At 40.0% G+C, this 10,619-nt stretch overlaps 1 long non-coding RNA gene across 1 annotated transcript; it reads left to right on the top strand.

Annotated features, from left to right (window-relative positions):
- Window positions 1-4,462, top strand: LOC106959055 (uncharacterized). Its single transcript, XR_001427268.1, has 3 exons — window positions 1-453; window positions 1,958-2,130; window positions 3,619-4,462. It is a non-coding gene; the product is annotated as an uncharacterized LOC106959055 (long non-coding RNA).
- Window positions 4,463-10,619: the final 6,157 nt, after the last annotated feature.

Here is a 10,619-nt window from a genome sequence, read left to right as displayed (position 1 = left end):
CAGACCCGAAGAGAAGCCGCGACTTCTTTGGCCGTACGAATTCTCAGGAGTTTATATTTGTGTTAAGGGCTTATGAATAATCCTCCATGTGGGCTGGTCAGGAACGTAGCTGAGTTTCAGGAAGAGATCAGGCAAAGTAGTTGACAAAAGCAACCTATAACTTCCGCCCGGTCCCACGTATAGCCCAGTGAACCAGCATGACTTCTCTCCAGCATCCCTCAGCCTGTAAGCCTAATCCCCAAAATAAATTAATGGACTTAAACGTCACTCGACCTGCCCACACGACAAGAAATCAATCCTGACACACGGCCCAGGACTCTGTTTGGGTTGAGTTGGCATTTGGATCTAAATATGGATGCCCACAGAGACTGCAGACCTTACAACAACAGAAACTGGTCTGAACTTGTAATACTTGAAAAAAATTCCTGACATCGTGTTTGGGGGCTGGGGACGGTAAGTTCTGAAATGCTGAGATGTATTCCCAAAATGAGGAGGGCAGGATTATACAGGGGTTTTTTTCTCAGTCTGACATTAAAAAGACGTAACATTTCCTGTTTTAATTATGGACCTCCACTGATGTGCAGTTCACCCCATATGTGAATTAACCCAAGAACAAAAACAAAAGACCGTGTGAAAACTCTAGGTCAGAGTGCTACTATCCACAGAAAAACAAGTCTTTTTTGGTCATGGGCTGAAAGGCCGCTTGACTTTGAAGAAGCCATTACTCCAAAATTAATACAAACACAGTAGATTAACGTTTGGAAAAGTCACACAAGGACATAACCTTTTGGTCTGACAAAACTAATCACCAACATCACAGTTGGACAACAAAGAGGGAAGTTTTCAAACCTCAGAAAACACGCATCAAACACTTAGTGTCTATAAAAAAGTATTTAGCCTTTGTATGTTTTATAGTTTTAACAATCAGTCATGATCAACAAAATCTGGAGGGGGGGGGTTGTATTAACTTACAAATAAATCCCTTTAATGTCAAAGTGACTAAAAAGTTAGTTAAAGTGGTCGTCTCAAAACCCTGATCTGAACTTTTAGGCAATTTGTAGGATTTATAGTGGGAAAAGTTACATTAGCAAGGCAGCCAACAAAATTCTAACAAGTTATTGTGAGAAGGTTGTGAAAGAATACATAAATATGTTTCCTAACTCTACAAAATACAAAAGGGATGTTGTAAAGCCTCTGTAAAAAATATGTATTTCTTATGCAGTGTATTTAGTTCCACCTGTACTTTACATCTTTTGCAGCTTTTTATGCCATAAAGAGGCTAAACATTTTTGTTCCTAGGTGCATAACATTAGTGTTTGTCATTGCAGACCCAAAAGCTAAATGTCTCATAAAAAGACAAAAAAATAATAATAATTCTATATTACATGTGACATATTTATTTTAAATGATTTGCAGCAGTCGTTCATTTACACGTCTCATTAAAAGAAGAGGTAAAAAAAAGAGAGAAAAAAGCCAAAAGATAAGATTTTCAGCAGATCTATAGGAAAAAGATTTCTTTCAATTTACGTGTGCAATTCTGCGGATGCTTTAGCAAAATCATTAATTATTTTCTCCTTCCACTCACCGCTGACCCAGTAAATCCATACAAAAACAGCCCATGTAATTCATCTGAAAAGCTCCGTGGGCAACGGACTCAACAAGTAGCTGTTACATCATGTGTCTGAGGCATAAATGCACAAGAACAATAACAGGAGCAAGAAAAACAAGGAGGGAGAAAGAGAAGGAGAGAACAGCAGGAGTCACAGAAAGTGAGAGACGGACGGATACTGACAAAACAAAAAAAAAAAAAAAAAAAGATCAAATAAAACAGTAGACTGTCCTTCTGGTTGCTACATTATGATTTTATGGTGTAAAACAAGTTGAACTGCCTTGTTGCTGAACTGTGCTGTGCAAACAGACTTGACTTTTACACACATATGTATGTATGGATGGGAAGGTGACTGGATGGCAGCAGAGGATTAGAGGAGGCAGCAGGCAGCGTGCCATATGGCCCGGTCTAATCTGGGCCTGTGACATCACTGATGCGAGGGGAGGCCCACCATCCGTTCCTGAGCCCACGTCTCGCTGGACGGGCCCATTGTCAGCTGTAAACAATAACACCGTACCCAGGTGAGCCAAACGTTTCTCCCTCTGGGATTTTTTTATTCCTTTTCGTTCTCACAATAACCACTATTCCCTCTCCTCCCACACATAAACGGTCAGCATCCACTCTCGACAGGCTTGCTCCAGCCTTCGGGCTGCTCTGTAGAGCGGCTATAATGTGTGCGGGAGGCAGGCAAAGCCCCGCAGGCCGCCTCAGAGGACTCGCCTGGGTCGTGTGAGCTGGAGTTACAAGTGCAACAGTTTCTCTTGCATGGAGTTTGGCATCATTTTACAACAAAAATTAAAGAGTGTGTGGGTGTGGGGAATTCAAGAATTGTACTGCAGCCTACAGTTTTGCTTTTGCTTTGCTTACTTATGATGCCTTGAAGAAGTTTTTATTTCACTTCAACCCGTCCACTGTTTTCTTTGAAAGAACTACAAATTTCGGTGTATTTTATTTAGATTTTATCTAATGAACCCACACAAATAATTTTAAAGTGGAAAGAGAAAAAAAATTATTTTAATCCAAAGAAAAAGTGTCACTTCTTTCCATCCAGCATGATGAAGCAAACACAGTGTGTCACACTGGGAAGGGTGTGTACAAGGGGATAAATTTAGCATTTTGCATGTAGGTTAAAAAGTGTCATCTGACCAGAGCGCACAATTCTTTATGAACCCTACATTGTATGAACCCTACATTGCGCCATGCTCTTTCAATTTTTGAACAGTACATCTATGTGAGATGTTCAAAGCCTGAGACACTGTTTGACAACCCAACCCTCCATTAAAAGCCTCCACGGCGTTATCCCTGACCTGTCTGGATCGTCACAGCAGACAAAATTAGTATAAAAAAGATTAATAAAAAGTCAACAAAACGTACCACTGCAACTTTATCTTTCACAAACTCACATATTTAAGTTTAAAATCTAAAACTCCCAAGACTTACTTGAGTCAAAGGAAAGAAGTTAGCGCGTGTTCATTGGTCGTCATGTGGCGTTTGGTGCAATAATGTTCTAATTTTTGTTCTTCTCCACAAATATATGCAACCCTGTCATAGGCTATCACAGAAAATTCCAGTTCATCACATTGACGTTTCTGGTTGCGCATAATTAAACGTAAAAAAAAAAAAGATGATAAACGTCCTAGACTTTCAGGATATATTAAATCAGCCTACTTTAAGTCCAATGATTTTATTACGTTGTTGTTTATTACATCTTCCAGGAAAAATTATTTGTTTCAACAAAAATTTAAAATGACTGATCCCCAAAGAACCGTCAATTTCCTGTACGCAGCATTTCTTATCAGGTTCCATTTTAGTGCTTGCGTCTCCTTTTGCACCCGACAAAAACTCTTTTCCAGACTGCGTTTGCATATGTTCGTTTGTGTAAAGCTACTTCCCGTTGAGAAAGCCCCCGTTTTTTCCCTCTCTTCCATGTGACTTATAAAAAGAATCCATACACAATAGGACGCCTTCGCAGGGACATACAGTCCGGCTCAGCTTTCCTCCTCTCTCAGCTCCACAGGTGCTTCCTGGCTGGAAGACAGAGGCTGCAGAGGATGATGCCGTTTCCCAACAAAGCCCACATTACTCACCTAGGCTGACCAATGAGTGAAGCAGATTGGAATTTTATCAGAATCACTCAAGACGGAGAAGAAGCTGGGAATCACAGCTCAAAATGAAAACAGAGGCAGTGAGTCTGTGCCACAGAATTGATACATCGCAATATGTAAATAAAGGTTATTTTTGTACCATTTCCTGGAATGCTGTTAAACTGTGCGTAGGCGCAAAAGTCCTAATATGTAAAGAGTCTCAAAATGTAGTTGAAAATAAGTGATGTGAAATTTTTTTTTTATCAAACCATTTCTACATGAAGTTTGTTAAAGTTGTCTAAAGATGATCATACAGCAGGTTTTCTCTCCAAACACAAATGATCAGCTGATTATGTTTTACCTTGTGGTTGTCTCAGCAGTACATATTTTAAGTATTTTGCTTGTAGGTTAGTCATTTTAATCATTCACCTTTTTAAATTTTGCTCCTATGACTTGTAGGAGGGAAAGCAAAAAAAGGCTTGTTACAAACTCTGGGATTTCAAGGAATACAGCCAATATTAACTTTGAAGCCCGATTCTAACATGAACATGGTGGAAAACACAAAAATATTGCTCACACAAACACAACAGATAATAGAACAGGGAGCCATTTTCAGCACATCAGAAAACACAAAACGGCAGCACCAGAAAAAGCTCAAGAATGAAAACGAAATGTCAGCAAACAAAAATACGACGCCGCAACTCACAGAATATATTATCTCAATATTGAAAGGAAACATGTATTGTAAACAAAAGTAAAACAAGAAAGACAAAAAAATAATTTCGTGGGACTCATTGGAATATTTTCAAATGTGACCATTTTAAAAACTTGGCTTATTTTGTGAAAGGAGATTATTAGAAACAATGGTGCGAAGGCCCCAATGTGTTTAGCGGGTTTTTTCCACATCTGTTTCAATTTGTGCTCTCTCTGCTTCCAATAAACTTGGTGTGTTTTGAAAAAGTTTCTGACGAAGAGGAAGTGGTGTTCTGTTTTGGAGAAAACGCGAATTATGGGAGAAACCTGGCAGTGCTGCAGCCATGTTGGCGTACTTCTTCTTTTGTGTCTTGGTGTTAAATGTCAAAGATCCAGGTTCTTACTGTCGCAGCACAAAAGTATATATCACAGCTGTACTTAATGACACTTCTGTAAACGCTTTAAGGGAAAAACTGCAGTTAAAAAATATTGTAGCGTAGACTCACCCTGCTTCAAAAACCTAAAATTCTGGAAACAGCACTAGACCTGTGGTTTTGGAACCAAAAAACCTATTTACGGTGATCTGAAGGTAATACAAAGATGTATGTTTTTGTATGTATAATGTAATATAAATGTAGAAGCTTTTTAGAGACCATAGAGGGAGTAAAACAGGGTGAAATGTGATCATTTCCAATTTTTCTATTTAACTTTTGTAAGATGATGCAGTTTTTCAAGATTAAGCTAAATAGGCTTGTTTATATATACATATATATAAAATCTGACACATAATGAATGAATTAATATATTTTATTAATCCCAGAGGGAAATTCACATCACTAAGCCTATTTAAAAGACACAGTTTCAACGAAATAAATCACGGAGAGCTCACACACTGACTGCTGTCTCTAAAAGTATGTCACGTCCTTGTTGTCATTAGCGAGGAAACAAATATATTCTAACGAGTTTCTCAGCAATGCTGATGGCATGTTTTCGCACGCTTCCGATTAACAGCAAACCTCAGCGATTGTGAGTAACCACGCAGTCAAGTCGGATCACATCCAGTAAACCTGTGGCTGCCAAGCTCAGTGAGGAGCAAGAATGCTTGGTATTCCTCAGTTCAAGTCATAATATGATGGCTCCTATGACACATGCTGAGCACGCGCGCACACACACACACACACACACACACACACACACAAAAAGACTTCAAAAGATTTGAGTCATCGTTTCCACCCATCATCGTCATGACTCCTAAAGCCAAACCACACTCTTAGGCAAGAGCTGACGGAGGAGAGACACTGAGGCAATCTGGCAGATTAAGCACAAAATAATTCAACTTTTGTTTTTCTTTCATTCAGAGGAAAATACGCTCCTGGGATGTTGAGGTGACTTTAAAAATAGCTGAGGCCTCAGGTGGCGCCATATTTTGCTTGGTGTGTTTGTGCTGCAGAGGTATGGGAGCTCTGGGAATTAACGTTCAACCTTTTTATTTTTTTGTTATGCCCCTCTGTGACGTTTGAGGCAGAAAAAAAAAAAAGTACCCCATCTCCTCGCCCCCCCTGCGTCCATGTCGTCACGCTGCATCCAGATGTCCCACGAAGCTGGCCGAGCTTCCGGTGATTAGGATGCAGTATGTGGAGGTAAAGCAGAATTACATTTCGCACTGTGCTGCACCGTGAATCACAGCGTGACCCGGTTACTGAAGGGGGAGGTTTATGTTAGAGCCCACCATTTATCACATCTCCCAAAATAGCTCGAGTCTGCATATAGATCTGTGAACGCTGCCATGACATATGATGATTCAGGTAAGCAGAGTTTGCTGTTCTCTCCACCTGCTTCACACACACACACACACACACACACACACACACACACACACACACACACACACACACACACACACACACACACACAGAATGTGTAACTGTGGGCTATAAAACGTTGAAAATAGTTCTGCTGTGGTTCCAAACACCATCACATGAGAGACCATGTTCCGAAAACTCAGATACAATCTGTAAAAGATAAAAAAATAAAAAAACGTAACTCCTAGCCATAAAAACGTTCAAAGCTGTTACCTTTTTTGGGGGGTTTTAAGTGAGTTGGCTAGCTGCTGGGAACAATATGTTTGACTTTGTCCTGCGCCACTATTGACCCTTTGCAACTGCGTTACTTAATCACGTTGTGGCGCCATGGTGGACGTCGGAAGTAAAGGACAGGAATTGTTTTCCCGAGTTATTTGTGCCAATATAGCCTTGACTTCTGCTTGTTCATTTCATACTCCTGCTCGTGTGTGGAAGTAGCATATCTAACTGGAGCTCATAGATATTTACAAACGTTAGCTAGCTAGTTAATTAGCTTAGAAAGCGACCTGTACAGAGTCACTCCGCCAACTTTGCAGGCTGTTTGCTCTTACAAAGTGGTCCATTCAGAGCTTCAAAATGCAAAGTTCTTGAACACTACACTTTTTTTTTTTTAGGTTTTATTGGCTCTCGTGGCCTTTATTTGATAGTGAATTGACAGGAAAGTGGGTAATGAGAGAAGGGGGAAGACGTGCCACTATTCTTAAAGAACACATATTGTCATGGGATGAGAGGATAATTTGAAAGGAACTACAGAAATATTTCAAAGAAACACATTGGAAGGATCAACTTAAGAAAATTCAGTAACACTGCTAATCCACTAACACAGAAGATCCTAAAAGATCAAAACCCAGTGATTTATTGCAAACTAAAGTGCAATAAACCCCTGGAACTCGTAGGGTTACATTAAATTGAAATTATTGATTTATAGTTTAGGGAGGCATTACTTTATCACAAAGGGTTTAGAGTGATTTGAATGACTTTTTTCCCTTAAATCAGTTTTCATCATGTTGAAAACTGCCTCTTGCACATAGCCATCTTATTTTTATGTGATATCAAAGTGCTTGGTTTCTGTTAGTCTATGGATAGATGAATACTATTTCACAGCACTCTAAGTTCACAGAGTTCAGCCTCACACCTCACAGGGGAGTTTTCATTTACTGTGCATGTTAGAATGAGTCCACATCCATCTGTTTTTGTTGAAAGCAGGAAAACCTAAAGGATTGTGCTTTTCATTGAGGTTTGCAACCTGGTAAGTTATTATTATATTTTAAGGTGACAATAAAAAACTTATTGTGCAGCACTTTCTGCGACACTGGGAGAGCTACTGTGAGATTTTTTTGGCCATGTTTAATTTTCAGCTCATGGCCGAAACACCTTTGACTTTCTGGGCTTAAATGTCAACTTTGTGGTTGATCTTTTTATTTTCTGGTTCAGAACTAAGAAATTTGACCTTTAGTTCAAATAAATCTGACTGTGTGTTGATGTTCATGAACTTTTACCACACAGTATAAGGGTTTGTCTTTAAAACTTCATAAATATGTCTAGACTAAAAGATTCTAATTTGCTGTAAATCTGACAAACACCTTTAAAAAAAACCAAATGTACCTTTATGTGTTTAGCTTGGTGTTAAGCCAAAAATAAATAATGAGTGCAATTTAATCAAGGTGGCATTATGATCGCAGGAACATAGAAAACAGTTCCTCATCTGCCTCGAGTGTGATTTTCCAACACATCCTCCTATGTAACAATAAGCTCTGCCAAACCTTCCTCTCACTTGTCCTTTTAGCGCCCGTAAACACATACAGAGCATGTCATTATATTGTTATCTGTCTGCACTTCCACTAAATACAAGTGGGCACGGAAGAGACTGAGGAAGTCAGAAGATAAATAAACACAATGATAGATCTGAAAGTTGGTGGTTATCCTGAGGAGGAGTGATAAACACCGCTCTAAGCTCCTGGCTTTGTGGGATCCAACTGGCTGGCAAGCCGCAAAGTTGGAACCGAATCCCACACTTGTACACAAAATGGTGGAGTCGAGACGTTAGAGTTGATGTTCTTTTTCCTTGTGAGAATTGACAAATTCCCAAATGTAAGCAAGCATGCATTTGTAGAATTTCTTTTTTATTTAAGATGTGTTGTTGGTGTAGAATAAGTGAAAGTCATTTCAAGTGTTTTCGTCACAACTTCCTGCTTCCACATTTTTAATGGAAAGGTGCCGACAACCAACCATGTTTTTTTTTTTGTTGTTGTCAGTAAATCAAACCGCCTGAAACACAGTCAGCAGCTTATAGGGAGCAGCATTTCCTGCTTCTTGCCAAAATCGAGGCCTTAGTTATTTAAGGACGCATGTCGTCCTGCAACAACACATTCCTGCAGACAATTGAATGCATGTACCTGCAGCTGTGCACTTGGAGTAAAATTTACTGGAGAAAAACAATGAAGGGAAATTGATTAAAAAATGCTAATTAGTTAGTTTTAGATCAAATAGAAATGAGAAAACTGAGGATAGCACGGTAAATACACAGTTTGCAGTAAAAGATGTGATATTTTTGTATTTCAAATTGCAATATAAGAGCTAGGGCTAGGATTTTTCAGTGAGCGGTTTCAGCCAGTCAGATTAATGAAATCCTGTTTACAGACCTCGTAAAATCAGCCTGACAAAAATACAAGAGGTGAGTGAATGCAGAATAAATAGGGTGCAAAAGAGCATTTGTTATTCTTAATCTTTTTAACATTTTGCTTAGCTAACATCAAAACTTCAATCTGTTGGTATTTCATGTGATACATCAACACAAGATGGATAAATATGTGACACAATTGGAGGACATTTGAGTCGTACCTCCCTCCTTAGAGGGTTCTTTTCTTAAAATGTAAAACATAGAAGTCACTCAAACATCTCACCAATCTCACTCAGCCACCCTTCCCTATCTCTCTACATTTAGCTCCCATCCTGTCCCGTCTTTCCCGGTCGTCCGGCCCTCTCACCCCGCTCTCTTCCTCCCCCTCCCCATCCTCTCCTCTCATCACCTGTGTGGGAGATGCAAAGCCAAATCCACTCAGCTGGTATTAAACTCACTGGGGCCTTAGAGATTGCAACGCTTCACTTTAACCACACAAACGCATAGAACCGTCGCCGCACACAGACGCACGCATATGCTGGTTCGCTCCAGCTGACGGAAACACTGAGGCGGCGAGTGGAAAGATGTCACAGATATGAGGGTAGTAGGAGCGGGTGTCAACTGGGCAGTGCCCACGCCACAGAAAATGAGGGATAAACATTGCTGTCATAACAGCGGTGACAGCGTTGGGTCTACACCTACACTGGTTTAAAGGAAAATAACACAGTATTACATTTAGGCGGTGGCCAAAAATCACAGAGTGAGCAGTGCACAGGCATCCAGAACGCGCTCTTCCACTCCGCTTGGGGCTGATGGCTCGAGACTACATGAGTCACTGCCAGGTGAAGGTTGCATTGTGGGTAATTTAGGTATATATTAGACATGTAATCAAAAAGAGTGTATTTATTTTCATCCTGAGCCAGCTTTTAACTAAGACAAGGGTGATAATGCTGTCCCCAAACGTGCAAAAACAGCGCTTTTGGGCATCTGAGTCATTCAAGATTGGGCAACTGCCAATATCAAGTTCTAATGCAATAACACTTTCAAAGAAGTCAAATCAAAACCAGGAACATGTTTCAAACATCAGCAACTACAAAGTGGAGGAAAATGACATCCTCTGCATTTCGCAACGACATCCCGGACAGAGTTTTTCCTGTTGTTGCAAAAGCCCAAAAACGTGAATTGTTGCATGAGACAAGCCACACAAAGTGTTTTCAGACCTGATAAATCGATTGGGGACCAAACTTGCAACATTTGTTAAATTTTCAGCTGGTGTGTTTCACTTTCACACTGCACTGTGTCAGACCTAGCAACCTGTTCACCCCCTCACCTGTGGTGGAGCTGCACCAAGAACAACCGAATGAAACAACACAAAAATCTCTTTAAAAAATTTACACAAAAATAGGGTAGCATCAGATTTTTGTGCTTCGAGGATTTCTCTTTTGTCTTTGTTCAAAGACCACAATCCATTTCTCCCGATAGCACTAGACTTGCATGTTGGTTATAGTTGTATTTACCGCACCAGAGTTCACTTCAAGCGAACCTAGACATAGGTTTTTAGGCAGACTTATTCCCAGAGGAAACTCAACATGGACTGACAAAGCCGTTGGGATGAACTGCTTCTTTAGATACAGGTCTAAACATGTCAAATAATGCTCTTTAAGTGAATAATCATATTAACGTTCTGACTCAGAGGATGCTACAACAGCACCAATAAAGATCCCAACCCTAATTAAAGACAAGCCAAGTCC

The sequence above is a fragment of the Poecilia latipinna genome, unplaced genomic scaffold (genome assembly GCF_001443285.1).
Source record: "Poecilia latipinna isolate Pla-1442-1.1 unplaced genomic scaffold, P_latipinna-1.0 Scaffold51, whole genome shotgun sequence".
Lineage (NCBI taxonomy): Eukaryota > Metazoa > Chordata > Actinopteri > Cyprinodontiformes > Poeciliidae > Poecilia > Poecilia latipinna.
The sequence above is the reverse complement of the archived record's forward strand: the minus strand, read 5'-3'. Positions and strand labels throughout refer to the sequence as shown.